Source organism: Xenopus tropicalis, chromosome 3, assembly GCF_000004195.4.
Source record: "Xenopus tropicalis strain Nigerian chromosome 3, UCB_Xtro_10.0, whole genome shotgun sequence".
Classification (NCBI taxonomy): domain Eukaryota; kingdom Metazoa; phylum Chordata; class Amphibia; order Anura; family Pipidae; genus Xenopus; species Xenopus tropicalis.
Genome location: NC_030679.2, coordinates 63599061 through 63614729, shown reverse-complemented (window position 1 = coordinate 63614729; position 15669 = coordinate 63599061). Strand labels below are relative to the sequence as shown.

At 35.7% G+C, this 15669-nt stretch overlaps 1 protein-coding gene across 1 annotated transcript in view; it reads right to left on the bottom strand.

Moving 5' to 3' along the window:
* Positions 1-15420, bottom strand: part of slc38a4 (solute carrier family 38 member 4) — a 52351-nt gene extending 36931 nt beyond the window's left edge. Inside the window, exon 1 of the mRNA XM_031897632.1 lies at positions 15323-15420. The gene's annotated coding sequence lies outside the window, so the exon portion shown is untranslated. The remainder of the gene's footprint in view (positions 1-15322) is intronic.
* Positions 15421-15669: the final 249 nt, after the last annotated feature.

Sequence of the window (15669 nt, the reverse complement as noted above, 5' to 3'; positions counted from 1 at the left end):
TATATTTTTAGAATTAACTGTGATTAGCTTAAGCAGCTGTGCAATGATCTATGTGGATTCATCAAGCAGTAAAGCATTTGAATGATAGACTTTGACAATCAACAAGCATTTTAAGTAAGGAATGTCCTTGCTATTGTTACTGAATAGCTATAAAATTGGAACACAATTAGTAATCTTTGCTTTATGTATACATGTATGTATGTATATCTTTTGTATATCTTTATTTATAAAGCGCTACTTTTGTATGCAGTGCTATACAGTAGAATAGATTAATACAAACAGGGGGTTATTAAAATAATAATAGATAAATTACAGAGTATAACAAAAAATACAAATAATACAAGGTACAGTTGCAATAAGTTCAAAGAGACAAGAGGATAGAGGTCCCTGCCCCGTAGAGCTTACAATCTAGATGATTGTAAGATGATTATATATCAAATTATTTCACCAGTACTAAAAACACATAGCATAACAAACTGTTTAACACGGGATTACTGAAGTTGCAGGGTATCCTTTATAAACAGGTGCAAAGGTGCCTTTATATCTAGTAACCCAGGGCAGCCTCTTGCTTAAGATAACACTAGATACAGTGTATACATATATTATATAGCTAATTTTGTATGCTGTGCTGTACCTTAAAGTAATACATAGAATACAAAGAACAGACAGGGATGAATACAACAATAACTGTAGTTTATATATATATACAAAAGTACAATTACATTCAAGACTAAGGGGTCATTTACTAACGGTTGGAATTTTTTTTCCCGATCTGGATTTTTAGCACTAAAAGTTGCAGAAAAAAAAAAGTCTGGATTTTTCAAGATTTACTATGTGTCCAAATGGCTAAAAATCTGAAATTCAACAATTCGCCCACTAAAATTTGCAGAGATCATGTAGAAGTCAATGGCAGATGTCCCTTCCCTTTCTTGAAAGATACTTCTTTTGCCTCAAAACTTAAGAGGTTTTGAATTTTTGATGCTGGTTTTTGTGTGACAATTCAGAAAATTTGAGCATTTGGGGCGATAATAGTTAAATAGTTTTAATAATAATAATAGTTTATTGTAATTAGTTCAAAGACAACATATCAAATGTTGAATCTGAGAAATGTTATTGTTTTCTGAAAAATATATGCTCATTTTTAATTTGATGCCTGCAACACCTTTCAGAAATGTTAAGACAGGGCACCAACAGACTGGAAAATTGTGTTACACTAAAATGAGCATTCCAGAGAGGCTGAGACTCTCAGAAGTAAAGATGGGTAGGGGTATATCACTCTATGTAGTCCAGATCTGTCACCTACTAAATATAGCAATATGGCAATATAGCAAATATGGCAAAGGAGCAGGGACGTAACTACCAGGGATGTTTGGGGGTGCATCTGCACCCAGGCCTGCACCCCCTCTGGGCTCGTCGCAGGCACTCCTGGAGGGAGTGGGGGGCCCAGTTGCACCCTGACACGCCCAGGCTTAGTTACGTTACTGCAAAGGAGAGCCCACACAGCAGGAATCCCATATAAAGCGAGAATGGGACAACATTTCAGTTTTAAAATGACAGCAATTGGTCTCCTCACTTTCCAAATGGTTACAGAGTATTTTTGTGTTTGTCTGTACCTTTATATAAACTATATACCATATATATATATATATATATATATATATATATATATATATATATATATTTAAGCTATAAACATCAGTTTATGATGTCAGAATGCACCATTTATAAGGATATACATTACAGTATAGGTTATTGGTCAATTATGTTTATATTTGCAATGTTTGCAACTACAGTACATTAATTATGCAAAATAAATTATTGAAAATAGTTTTTAAAGTCATTCAAAATAAGGTACTCCAGGGGTCAAATCTAAGGGATCTTACTGTAATTTGGGTTTTCATACCTTAAGTCTGTTAAAAATCTTTAAACATTAAACAAACCCAATAGGGTTATTTTGCTGCCAATAAGGATTAATTACAGTATATCTTAGTTAGGTTTGAGTACAAGGTACTGTTTTATTATAACAGAGAAAAAGGGAATATTTCTAATTATTTTCTTAAACTGGAGTCTATGGGAGATGGTCTTTCTGTAATTCAATCTTTCTGGATAACATAATGCATTTAATTCGAATTTTAAAAAACACATTGGCAATTTTTAAATAAATGTACATTGGTAAGTTTTCTTTCATTTGGGTGGATTTTCCCGTTTATTATCAGCAATCTTTAAAAAAAAACAAAAAAAACCACAAAAAACAAAAAACAGCAATGCTGATATACTTCAACTGACCAGCTGGGACACAGATGAAGAATCACTATGGCACAGCAGTAGGCTAAAGGGATCAACTTTATGGTGACACATCCAAAGTAAAAATGAAATATATTCAGGAAGGTATATTAAACAGATATGGAATATGGTTAGCTAAGCAATAGAACTAGATGATCTAAACTCTGTGATCGGTATAACAGTAAGCAAAGAACTATAGTAAACCCAAAGGGTTGGATGGAGCTAGTTTTGCTACACTTCAATAAAATAACTGGCTTACAAAGGCTGATATAACTGTTTAAATGCCAGGGCAACTGATAATTATCACTCCCCATGGTAAAGGTTGGAAAAGGTTGACTAAATCTTTATTAAAGGAAGACATGGCAACAATTTTCCACAGTTCCTAGTAGCAAATCTGTCTGTTCTAAAACTTGCAACAACGGGACAGCCATGGTATGATATCAGGCAAAAGATCAATGGGGTCACTGGGATCATTGTCACATAATGCCTCTGTACAGCACACAGAAAGTTAACAAATAACTACATAGCCTTGCCTATATAGGTTTTTTTTTTCCTCAAAAGCACCCTCATTTCACTCTTCATTTCATACTCCATCACAAACAGAGGACTTTGATTGCAGGCTTTATTTGCAGGACAAAACCTTAGCTCTTCTGGACATGGCTGTGTTATAAGAATGTCTGCTTACTTAGGTAATGCATGTCCCCAATTTTTAGCAGTCCTAAAAAAACAAAATACACATAGAGCATACACTGATATTTACTGTATAGGCAGATAAAGTAGACATGTATCTGACTACTTCATACTGTAATGGGCCTTTGCTGCTATCATTAAGTACAATATTTCTGCTTAGTAATCTTGATCATTAGATCACCACTACATACTCACTAAGAAAACCATTAAAACTAAATATAGGAAGAAACTATTTTTCTACTGTACTGCCAACATCTTGGAGTATTAAATGAACCTCAGGTCAATTTATTAATTTGTTTAGAATATCTGCTGATAGAATAATAAATGCCAACTCTCTCCATAGATCTTATGTATTACCTAATCTATGTGCTAAATGGAATGGGGTTGATTATAGGAACATTCTCTAAGTGCATATTTAACATCTAATTATATCACATTACAGGCATAAGCAATATTTACACAAACATTATTATTATACTTTGAGTTTGCAAAAAATACCAACTCTTTGCCTCTAGCACAATGCCCTCCTGCTAAAAACCCCCAAAAACAAATAGCCTGCGGGCTGATCACTACAGTTTAGCCACCCCCATGTCGTGGAATCTTCTTCTTGGTGCTTCATATGCACAGCAAGAAATCTAACCCTACACACAGCAGGGGCCCTAACTTTCTGCTTATGGACCACATTACTTAAGTTACTATGACCTAACACCTAACCTCCCTGAAGTTGCTTCTGACTAAAGTGTTGGTTTCAAAACTGCTGTAAAAGTTTGGTCAAACTGCACATTATATTATCTGTGTTTTACTAAAATTCTATCCTTTAATATTAAAATCTGGTCTAAAAATGTGTTTTCGGACACTAGCACATCTGCAGAAACTTAAACTACATACAGTATGGTCAGGCCCGGATTTGTGGAGAGGCCACAAAGGCCCGGGCCTAGGGTGGCAGAAATCTGGGGGCGGCATGCCGCCCCGCCGCACAATAATCTTGAAATGTGTGCTCCCATACGGAGCAATGGGGACTTCTCCCCATTGCTCTGTATGCAAGTTGGCCCACGGCGCATGCCCGCTTGCACCCCCCATTCGCGCATGAGCAGTACAGCTGGTCACGCACGCATGCGCACTGGAGGGGGGGGGGGCGTGCGACCGGGGCGGCCTCAGGGCGGGCGGTTTTGAAATCCGTCCCTGAGTATGGTATTTATCAAAATTATCAAAATATAATATAGTATTATAATATATTGTAAGATAATATTATATTAGCCAAATGTTACCGCACCATCTGCAGGTGAAAGAACCATATCAAAAAATTCTGTAGTGGGCAGGTGTGATGTAATTTTCCAACCCCTTTCAAAATTAGAAAGACTTGAAATTAAAACAGCGCTACATTAAATTGGCATCTTTTAGAAACATATTTACATATTTTTTGCACTTAATACATTTTGCACATATGAGTTTCTGAAAAACCCTTATCCAAATGTGTGTTTTCGTGCAAAAAGAAGTGAAATCAATGTACAAAACTTAATATGCATAATGATAAATCTGCCCCATAGTGTTTTAACTATTACTTGTTTTAAGTACTGAACAATTTATTTGTGGATTCCTCAACTTAACATTTTTTCCCTGGCTGCAACCAACACACTCATGCTGTGAGTCGCTGCCAGATTTGATCTGCTGTAACTGTCTGATTCCTGTATGAGTCAGCAATTTGCAATGCCCTACTGAGTTGTTTGTAATAAGAGAGAAATGTAAGGTTGAAAAAGCACTTATAAACTATTTATACCAAAAATTTATGAAAAGAAATTAAACATCTACTACAGTTTATACACATTTGCATATTTGCTATTTTCCCCTGTATTGTTTAGGTCCCTGCCTTACAGATATGGCAATTCATTGTATTTTTACTTAATTAAGAATGACTAATAACTTTACTATTACAGGTGTTGTTTTTTATTTTTTTTATTCAGTGTTTCTATTTAACCTATGGAAAAAAAGATGCAGATAAGACAATATAAGCAGAACTGCAAAATAAAATACAGCTGAACGTCATGTCCATGACCCCAGCAACAATTTAGACAAAATATTTTTCAAAAGAACACTACAATACAGAACAATTGCTTTTCTATTTTGAACTTTGACATTTTCAGTCAAGATGCGTGGTTACAGCATGTTACAGTTCGTATTTGTTTGAAATTTTCTATATGACAGCTTGTTTTTTTAAAGAGTGTTTATGTACCTATCTTGAATTTCTACTTGCACACTGATTAAAGAAGAAGTAAAGGTTGCAGTCACTGGGGGGTACCAAAAGTTACCCCCCAGTATAGCAAAAAGCCACCTTTTTCACCTGCACTGCACATGCATCGGCCCTGGGGCAGTGAAGCAAGAGGATTGCTCTGTGGTGCTCACTGAGAAGAACCATGGGCAAGGGCAGTTCTGTGCTAACAGGGGCACAAGCCCCGGGTATTAGGTAAGTAAATACAACAACTGGGGGGTGCTTTACTTTTGCCCCCCCCCCCTATGTTTTTACTTTTCCCTCTCCTTAAAAGCAAATTAAGAAACAAGTATTTTTTTAATACTGCAGACAGAGAGGCCACAAAGCTAAAAAGGCTCTGTAAGTAATGCAATTCATAGCCTTCATATTATGGTTAAAAATCATTACATAATATGTAAAATATTGATATAGAAACCACCTCTGGATGTGGCACGTTTATGCAGTATGAAGAAGAGTAGCAAGAGATACATTCTTTAGAAAAACAAGTTAATTTCAGACCATTTGACAGATTAATTGAAAGCAACCTACTTTGTGTTTGCTCTGAAAACGTTTGAAAGCTTTTGAAAAATTATAGAGACAATGACAATTTTATATGACTTATAAAATAATAAGTAATAAATCAAACCTCTGTAGATTTGCCTACTACAAGGGTGTATACAAGCTTGACCCCACATTAAGTATCTTCCCTAGATCTTTAAAAACTCTTGTTCCACTGGTTTTTAGTTAAATGTATACAATTCTTATAAAGATGAAGGATGTTGTGTACAAGAGCAGTGGCATTTCACAGTTTCCTTCAAGTATGTGCCTTCACTATTGTTCCTTTTGCAAGAAATTCTCTTTCAATTTTAACATTGCTGCGAACACACAAGAACATGTGGAATTACTGATCAATCATTTTGAACAATCTGCTTTGAAAGCAGGTCCAGAACTAGGGGTAGGCAGAAGAGACACATGCCTAGGGACCAAGAGAAGTGGGACACTAGGTACGTAGCTCAGCTCTTGCTTATCAAACCCCCTGCTCCTCACCCCACACTGTGAGGGTGCCTTGGGGACCTCACATTTGCCCCAGGACTGAAGGAAATATATCTATGTGTAAAGTATGACATAGCGACAAAGTGAATGTTATTCATAAGATTTATTAAGTCCCAATAATTTTGTCTGAATTTGAAAACAGTATTATTTTAGTAATGAATGTGACTTTCCATGGATATTTATTAGTGAATTTGAACTATTTTACATGGCAAGATTTTACAGACAAAAGGATTTTAATAATAGATAATTACAAAAGTAAGATTATAGTATTACTATATGGGAGCACTATATTGCGTGCATGTGGGAAAATAGTGTCAACAAATGAACAGATATCTGATATAACTAATGCGCAAACTGCATCTCCTTCATACATATAAATTAAGATTTGTATATCTTTGGGACACCCTTATAGCATGCACAAAATGGATGCGCTCTGCCACCTATGAGGTAATGCTGCACTGAGTGTGAATGTAACATACTGCTTCAGTGTACACACAGCTGTTTTTACACATAGATACCAAATGTAAAGAATGTACAAAAGTGTAACAAAATAATGAATTGAAAAATTAAGTTTCAGCAAACAAAACAAAAAAGGACAATCAACAATTACAATTGTTCATTGATGGTTTCCTGCTTTTCTGTAGTTGATGACTATTTAAACCACCCTAAATTCTGTAACCAATACGGTTCCTATAAGAAAATAATTGCTCCTCTTAACATGAAAGATTACATTTTAAGGGGATAGGTTATCCAAAAGAGCATGTGCTTTTTCCTTATTATGTTTATGTGGCTGTGGATCCCACGATCCAGCAACCAGAACTTCTGGAAAAATCACCATCTGTTAACCCACCAGTTCTGAGTATACAGTTAATTGAAGCTTACAATCCACACCTTTACCTGGCACCTTTTTGAAGGATTTCACTTTCAGCTAGCCATACGGATGCTCTGTTCAATATCATACATCACTTGAAATTGGTATAATCCATTGAATGGATTTAGGCCGCAAGGAAATATATCTGACACTGTGGTACCAAACTCTCTGCAATAAGTGTATGTATGTATAACTTTATTTATAAAGCGCCACAAGGGTACGCAGTGCTGTCCAATCTTACAATATACAAAATTACACACAGGGAGGACAAGTATGATAATAAATACAATAAAAAGGTATAAATACACAGGGAGTAAGTGCCATGTGGTATGAGACACAGTAGGAAGGAGGTCCCTGCCCCATAGAGCTTACAATCTAAGTGATATTAAATATGCCCCTAAGACCAGTGAAAAATAACAGTTACATTACATTTTCCTTATATGATGTTCTTCTAAGAAAAAGACTTAATTTGCATTCATGGAGCACATTTGAAATTATAAGTATAATTGAAGTATAATATAAGTAGGCAGACCCTATATCAAAAACCTATATTAAAAAATATGGCAACAGGCAAAATTCCAAAATGTTTGACTGTAAAATGTGCTTTAAATTAATATTAAGAAGTTTTTAAAGCTAAGTATGCCATATTTAATATAGTTTGAATACAGAGGACATAATCTCAGCATATTTGAATTTATACATAAGGACAGGAAGTGCCATTTTAGTCATTAGTAACAGAATACTTTGGCACAGAGGGTGTCTTTGGCATCAATAGTTAAAGGAGAAGGAAAGGCTAAGTTACTTGGGGCACCCCCAAGTGACTTTAATCGCTTACCTTGTACCTGTAACGAGCGCTTCCTTCTTCCACGTTTCTTCTGCCAGCGAAATCCCTGGGCCGGCGCATGCGCATTAGAGTGAAAAGCCGACTTTGTTGTTAAAGTTCGGCTTTTCACTCTAATGCGCATGCGCAAGTGCGCCAACGCGGAAGAAGGAAACGCTTGCAGCTACCCCAGGCTGGTGGTGTTCTCTCTTAACAGGGGCACCAGCCCGAGGTACAAGGTAAGCGATTAAAGTCACTTGGGGGTGCCTAACATTTTGCCACCCCCAAGTGACTTAGGCTTTCCTTCTCCTTTAACTGTATTAAGAATAGTGTACACTATTCTGTAAGTTTTAGATACTATTGCGTGGAAGATAATAAATATATGTACTTATATAAGGCTGTTCGTATCTTTCATGGCTGTATGAAACTCTGCAACTTGCTAAATTTTTGGTTTTATATAGAAAATTAAGCTTTCATATCTCCCAGACAAATACAGTTTCCCTATGTGATTTCTGAGAGTATACCACAATGAAGATGAATTAATTTTCTAACAAGCATAAGCTGGTAACATAGTCTGAACCTAATCATGCCTATGGGACATTCTTTTGGCTTTTTGATGCTTTGGCCTACAAGCATGTGTGACATCACATGCATTCTGATAATGTGGTGTGTTGGTCATGCAATCTAATAGCATGGGAAGTGTTGTTGATCTATGGTCCTTGTCAATTGCTAATGATTTAAATATGTCCTGACATGAATCATTCATAGAAAAACTGGCAGTCCAGACAGGCCAACTGCAATCCAATGGGTCTACCCATTGGTATGGGTCCAAAACCCAAAATGGAATGATAAGCAATTGCTTCATTTTCTGAATCAATACTTATCTTTGGGTCTTTGTGACAGAAGCTTTGGCAGCCCATATTGTTTGCTTGTGCAGTTGAAAAAATAAGGCACCACAAGTAAGTCTTTGGCAGGGTGTCAAACTGTCTAGACCCAAACTGTAGCCCTGTAGCCCACGAGCACATATATTATTTTTGCTAATTGCATTATGATAGCAAACCAGGAGCCATTTATATTGGGGCAGTGCTCTCCAAGCACTGCAAGAAACCTCACAGTGATCTATAAAAAGGAAATGCAACCGAACCAGCAATTATCTGCATAACTGCAGCTGGAGGACCACCCCAATGAATGGAGGACCTTGAAATATGAGCTTTAATATGGTTTAAAGTTCTGTAGAGTAGCATTCAATTTCTTTTATTTGCCAAGACAAACCACATCTTTTCTAACACTATTACTCATATGTAATAAAAGGCACTAAGTTTGCCAAGGAGCAGTAAACCATAATAACCAATAAGATGTTTGCTTTTTAACAGGTGAACAGTAAATGCTACCTTCTGATTGGTTGCTATGGTATAATACTCTTGCGCAAACTTAGTGCCTTTTATTACATAACCCCATATATTTGAAACAATTAATACATTTTTGTTCAGTTTGTTATTCTGTAATAGTTATTGTGCTATTAATCCTATTAACCTCAAATATTGAAAAATATTCCATGCATTGTTTTATTGATGCCATGTTTTAAGCTTTATCAGATTCATAACTTTATGCTCATTTTATATACAGCTATTTTAAATATGAAATAGAGTCCCCGTTTTGCAAAATGCAGTTATGGCAGTATTCCACAGTCATGTTTTTACAAGTGAGAAATAAATCAATATTTGAGTGTCATACAGTATCTGTTATGTAATTATGGATCTTAGACCAATTTAATTTTCTTTCAAGTTAGGATTTGCAGCTCTTTTCTATATAATCTTATAGTAATAAAAGCCTTCACAGTAGAGGTAGGCATATATACAATGTATTACTACTACTGTATAAAAATACAGGTATTGGATCTGTTATCTGTGCTCGGGACCTGGGGTTTTAAACATTTCATTTAAACATTAAATCCCCAGCTGATTGTTTTGCCTTCAATAAGGTTCAATTATATCTTAGTTAGGATCAAGTACAAGGCACTGTTTTATTATTACAAATGGAGTCTATGGGAGATGGACTTCCCATAATTTGGAACTTTTTGGATAACAGCTTTATGGATAATGGATTTCCGGATTATGGAACCCATATCTAATCTGGAGGGTGGTTGTACTGTAGTAGCAGTATGTAGTCCCTAGCCAACTAGTTAAATAAAAGTTAAATGGCAAAATGCATGTTGCCCTGTATAAGGTATTTTATTTTAAAGCACTTGCTTATTATTGTTAATACCCAGGCGTTCATAGAAATCATATGTAGCCTATGCATTGTCTTTTTTGCTTGAGTTTTAGGCAGAAGCCTTCCTTTCTGTTACACAGCACCTTTGCCTCTCTTATTTGCACTCTCCTGCCATTTACTCCTTCCAGTCTGATGCAGACCTTTACCATGAAGTTCCAATCAACTTTCAGTATGATTTAGATTAGAGATGCACCAAATTCAGGATTAGGCTCGGAATTCAGCCAAGATTTGGCCTTCTTCTGCAGGATTGGGATTCGGCTGAATCCATGCTCCTGGCTGAACCGAATCCGAATACTTAAAATCACATAACTTTTTGTCACATAAACATGTAATTTGAAAATTTTTCTTCATGCGCTGTCTTTAACTCTCGTTTCAGTATTCGCCCAAATTCTTTATGAAGGATTCAGGGTTTTGCTGAATCCAAAAATGGAGAATTCGGTGTATCCCTAATTTAGATATTGCTTTTCTTGGCCAAATAGATAGATAGATAATATCTTTAGATTTGTTTTAATTATATGCATTCATTTCTACTTCTTATTTTCTACTTCTGCCTATGTTGTCACAGTAGGTAATACCTCACAGCCAGGAGCCTACCTAGCAGCCTTTTGCACATCTGTTGTTTAACTGAATGTATACTATTTTATATAAGTTTTTCTTTTGCTAAATTGTCACAATTTTGTTTATGTAAGTTACTCATTGGTTGACAGAGAAAAGTGGTGTCAGTTTTGACAGGTTAAGCACCCAAGGGAACTAAAACCTATAACTTTGGCCTGTATTGCATCTGGGGACTCCTGGCACTAATTTTTCAATATGTGCCTATTTTCTGGCAGCAGAAAGGAATAACGTGTTGAGTTTGTTTTTTTTCAAGTAACCTTTTAAATAAAGATGTGCTCTAAATTCTCTTCGTTTTTTTGGATTGCAAATTATTCTAAAGCTGGATCTTAACTATTATTATATTTTTATATTTATTTTCAGTCTATCAGTTCGACCACTCCCTGGTTAAATTCTATACTGGAAATCTACAGAACACATAAATAGAATGCATTTAAAATCGAAGATCATTTGCGAAATTCTGAAATATGATAGTGTGTGTATGACATTAACACTTAGCTGTTGTTGTTTAAACACTAAAATATAAAAATTACTCTTTTAGTGCACCTATAAATGACTAATTATTTTTAACTACTTGAATAATAACTACGTCATTTCTTTGACAAGCTACATGTTCAATACATAATTCTTTTAATATATGGACATGTTTATGCTTTGGCCCTGAGACAGAAGGTGTTGACTCCTACTGACTCCTTCCCAGTTTCTTTTCTCTAGAACATTCCAGGCTCTCTTTTGCAATCAGTCTTCAAAGACACACGAAAGGAGGAGGCAAGGATGAAAGTGTTAAGCAATTGCTGATTCAGAAAAAACATCTTTTCAGTACTCCAGCAAATATTATGAGGGCTTCCTATTTTTTACAGTTTTGTTTAAAACAACAGATATTAAGACAGCAACACTCACTTTATTGCTTTTTCAGTATGACATATATAAGTAAAGTAAAATATGAAACACAACAAAATGTTAAACCAACAATACCAAGGACTAGCTTGGTTTGTTTGTTGACTTTATACATATATTAGGATTTTAACCTCTGTAGCAATCAAGGGTTTCAGTAATATGAATTTGTACATGGTAGATTTACTTCACTTATGTGTCTTCTTTCATGTTTATATGTGTGTGTATATGCATATTTATATAAATGTATATTTAAATCGCTCACTGTATTATTGCACGAACCATTTTTTACAGTTTTTTTTCATGCTATAGTGCTAAAAGGTAAGTACAGGTATGGGACCTTATGAAACCCATTATCCAGAAGTTCTGAATTATGGAAAGGCCATCTCCCATAGACTCCATTATAAGCAAATAATTCCAATTTTAAAAAAATATTTCTTTTTTCTCTGTAATAATAAAACAGTACTTTGTACTTGATCCCAACTAAGATATAATTAATCCTTATTGGAGGCAAAATAAGCCTATTGGGTTTATTCAACATTTAAATTATTTTTAGCAGACTTAAGTTATGGAGATCCAAATTACTGAAAGTTCCCTTATCCAGAAAACCCCAGGTCCTGAGCATTCTGGATAACAAGTCCCATACCTGTACTTATATTACCCATTAACTACATTACAGTGCTAACTGCAATGACAGCTACTGACAGTTCCTAGGAGGAAAACCCCAGGTCCTGAGCATTCTGGATAACAAGTCCCATACCTGTACTTATATTACCCATTAACTACATTACAGTGCTAACTGCAATGACAGCTACTGACAGTTCCTAGGACAGTTCCTAGGAGGTCATTAGTAATACCAGTCAATATAACCAGAACTGCCTGATACACCTCAGAGAGTTAGGTTAAGGGTGCCCAAGGCAAGTGCCCACCCTGATTGCCCCAACATTGCCCCTGCCATGCATGTCTCCTCAGCACAACTTGGCACAACCACTCCTCACGCTTGACTTGCGCACTAAACCCCTGACTTACAGATGGCCCGAAACTAGGGGAAGGTGTGCAGAAGAGGTATATGCCCAGAACCCCCCACTGTTTCACCTTAGGCACATGCCTTTCTGCCTTCGCCTAGTTCCAGCCCTGCTTACCTGAGATAATACCACAGTGTCCTGATTCATATCCCAACTACTGATTACTGAATTAAGTAGATATAAGTTTAGTCCCATGAATTAAGAAACAAATAAGATCATAAGATTTACTGTAAAACATTAACTATATATGAAAAGCTTTCCTCAATTAAAAAAAAACCAAAAACCTTGAAAAAAGTAAGTTTTCATTGTTGTACAGCTGAAGAAAAGATTTATGTCTTAAATGGCTAAAAAAGATTGCAAGTCTACACCCTAGCTCATACTGATATATATACCTCAAATAACGAACTTTCTTGTCATTCTGCAAGCACTAACACATTTTACAAAACGCATTAGGCAAGTGAAGACATGAAGAGAAAAAAATAACAGATTTTTCTTCTTTTTGTCTGGTATTCATAGAAACTCCCACTTTTCCAAACCCTTTACCTACGCTAGGTTTGCCAGCCAAGCCCATAAAAAATTATATTTTATGCCAATGTACTTAATTGGGAAATAAAATAAAATATAGGAAGCAATGTAATTATACAACATTTATATCCTTTAATAGGGGACAATTCTCTCCAGGGAGAGCTCTTTTTTTCTATTATTTCAACATTTTTATAGTGAGGAAACCAACAACCTATATATATATATAGTTGGTTTGCTGAATTCCAGCTTGCTGTCTGTCTGCAGGGATATGATTATACAGAAAGCAGGCCCCTGGTGCCTATTGGGGCCTTTATTAATGAATCAATTCTAAATCCAAAAACCCATTATGCAGAAAGCTCTGGATTATGGGAATGCTTCTCCCCTAAAGTACATTTTAATCAAATAATTCTATTTTTTTTAAAAAAAAATATATATATATATATTTTCTTTTTCTCTGTAAAATTAAAACAGTACCCTGTACTTGTTTCTAACTGAGCTGCAAAACAACAGGTGGCAAAACAATCCTTTATTTTATGTTCACATTTTTAGCAAATTATAAGGTATGTAGATCAAAAAGATTCCTTATCCGGAAACATAAGGTACCTTATTCCGGATAATAGATCCTTCACCTCTATATTGGTAAAATCGCCAAATTGACTGATGTGTTGGGCAGGGTTGGAACTGGGGGTAGGCAGAAGAGGCACCTGCCTAGGGCGAGGGGGGGGTGCCAGGCAGATACCTCTTCTGCCTACCTCTAGTCCACGCTCCCTTGTCATTGCCCCTGTACTTCATCATTACGTGGCAGGGGCCCCCCGTGATGAAACTGTAAATGCTTGTGCACCCGTGGGGGGGGGGGGAAGGTGCAGGGGCGAGGTGGCCAACCGGGTTGCCTAGGTTGCCTAGGGTGCCTGGTAGGCTTGGCCCATCCCTAGTATTGTGGGCCCTAAAATCAAATTGCTGTGGGGCCCAGTAACATCTGGTTATGCCACTGGCTGGCAGAAAACACAGGGTATGCTTGTATAAGAGCTTTTGGTGGTAACGTTTGAGATTTCAAATTGTCAATTACTTCCTATAGAATTGCTTAGATATCTCTAAATTGCATAAAACTGCTCAAACAGTTCCGGCTTGGTTAAGGTTACTTAAAGGGGTATTAGTGGCCAATGAAATACATGAAAAAAAAAATCAATGTCACACATACCTGCATGGTCAACAGTAAAATGCTTTAATGAGTTAGTTTATTCATCTTTTTCTTTAATTCTTCCCTAATGTAGTATAGCAAGACTAATTAAATATACAATCATGAACATAACCTTTTCTAGGTTGTTGTGTCACTATACAGAGCGGAAAACCCAGCAACACAGGTATAAGCAGTCAAAGCTGTTCTAGCGTCTCAAGTGCCTGACAGTACAAGCGTCACTAAACCATAAATTACAGCATGTGTAGCACTACCATGGTACTACCCAGATCATATTCTCATGTTTCCATCTCTCAAGTTCAAGTATGCATGACCTAAGTCTAGTAAAACATAAAGAACATTCAGATTTACATAACTTAAATTAGATGATAATCTCTTGGGAAAAATTGTATATTTTCAAGGGATAATGTTTCTATCTTGTATGCTGTTTCCCATGCTTATTTTCAAAGTCCAGCATGAAATGTGGGCTATTTAAACATGAATATTAAAACTGCAAGTGAAATACATGCTGTACATCTTTGGCTTCTGTACTGTGCTTTTTAGAAATCCAACAGGATGTTAGGTAATTGAGCAAGCATATATTAAAACAATGAGGACTGATGCATTCTAAGCAGTTAAAGTTTTTTCATGCTAGACAGAAAGATTAGTTTCAGGCAGTAAAAAAATCAGGTGTCTCTATTGGACTAGGCTACTCATTTTGCATACTGCTTTTTTTAGTTTTGTAAATCAATAAACTATAAATGTAACTGCAAGAAAAACCTTTGTTGCTTATTCTTTGTTTTAAAGGCACACAGTATATATATATATAATTTTCTACAACTGCAGACAAATGAATTACCTTCTTCCGTGGAAGTAAATCCTTGGGGTCAGTCAGCAAAGCAAGGCAGATTTGACTGTAGTGTGATTTTTTTTTCTGTGTCCTATGCTTTACTAGAAGGGTATCACATTTCAGGAAAGGCAAGTCCCACTTAAAGGGACATACAAAAAAACGAGTAAGGGATATTTATAGACACATCAATTTAATACTAGCTCACTTAATGACATGCTTACAAACACATACACATATATATATTTTTTCTTTTAATAAACACACGTATATATTTTTATATAAAATGGTGTATAACATTTAAAAAAATATTAATAAATATATTAAAAATTAAGTATTTTGTGAAAATGAAATAGATT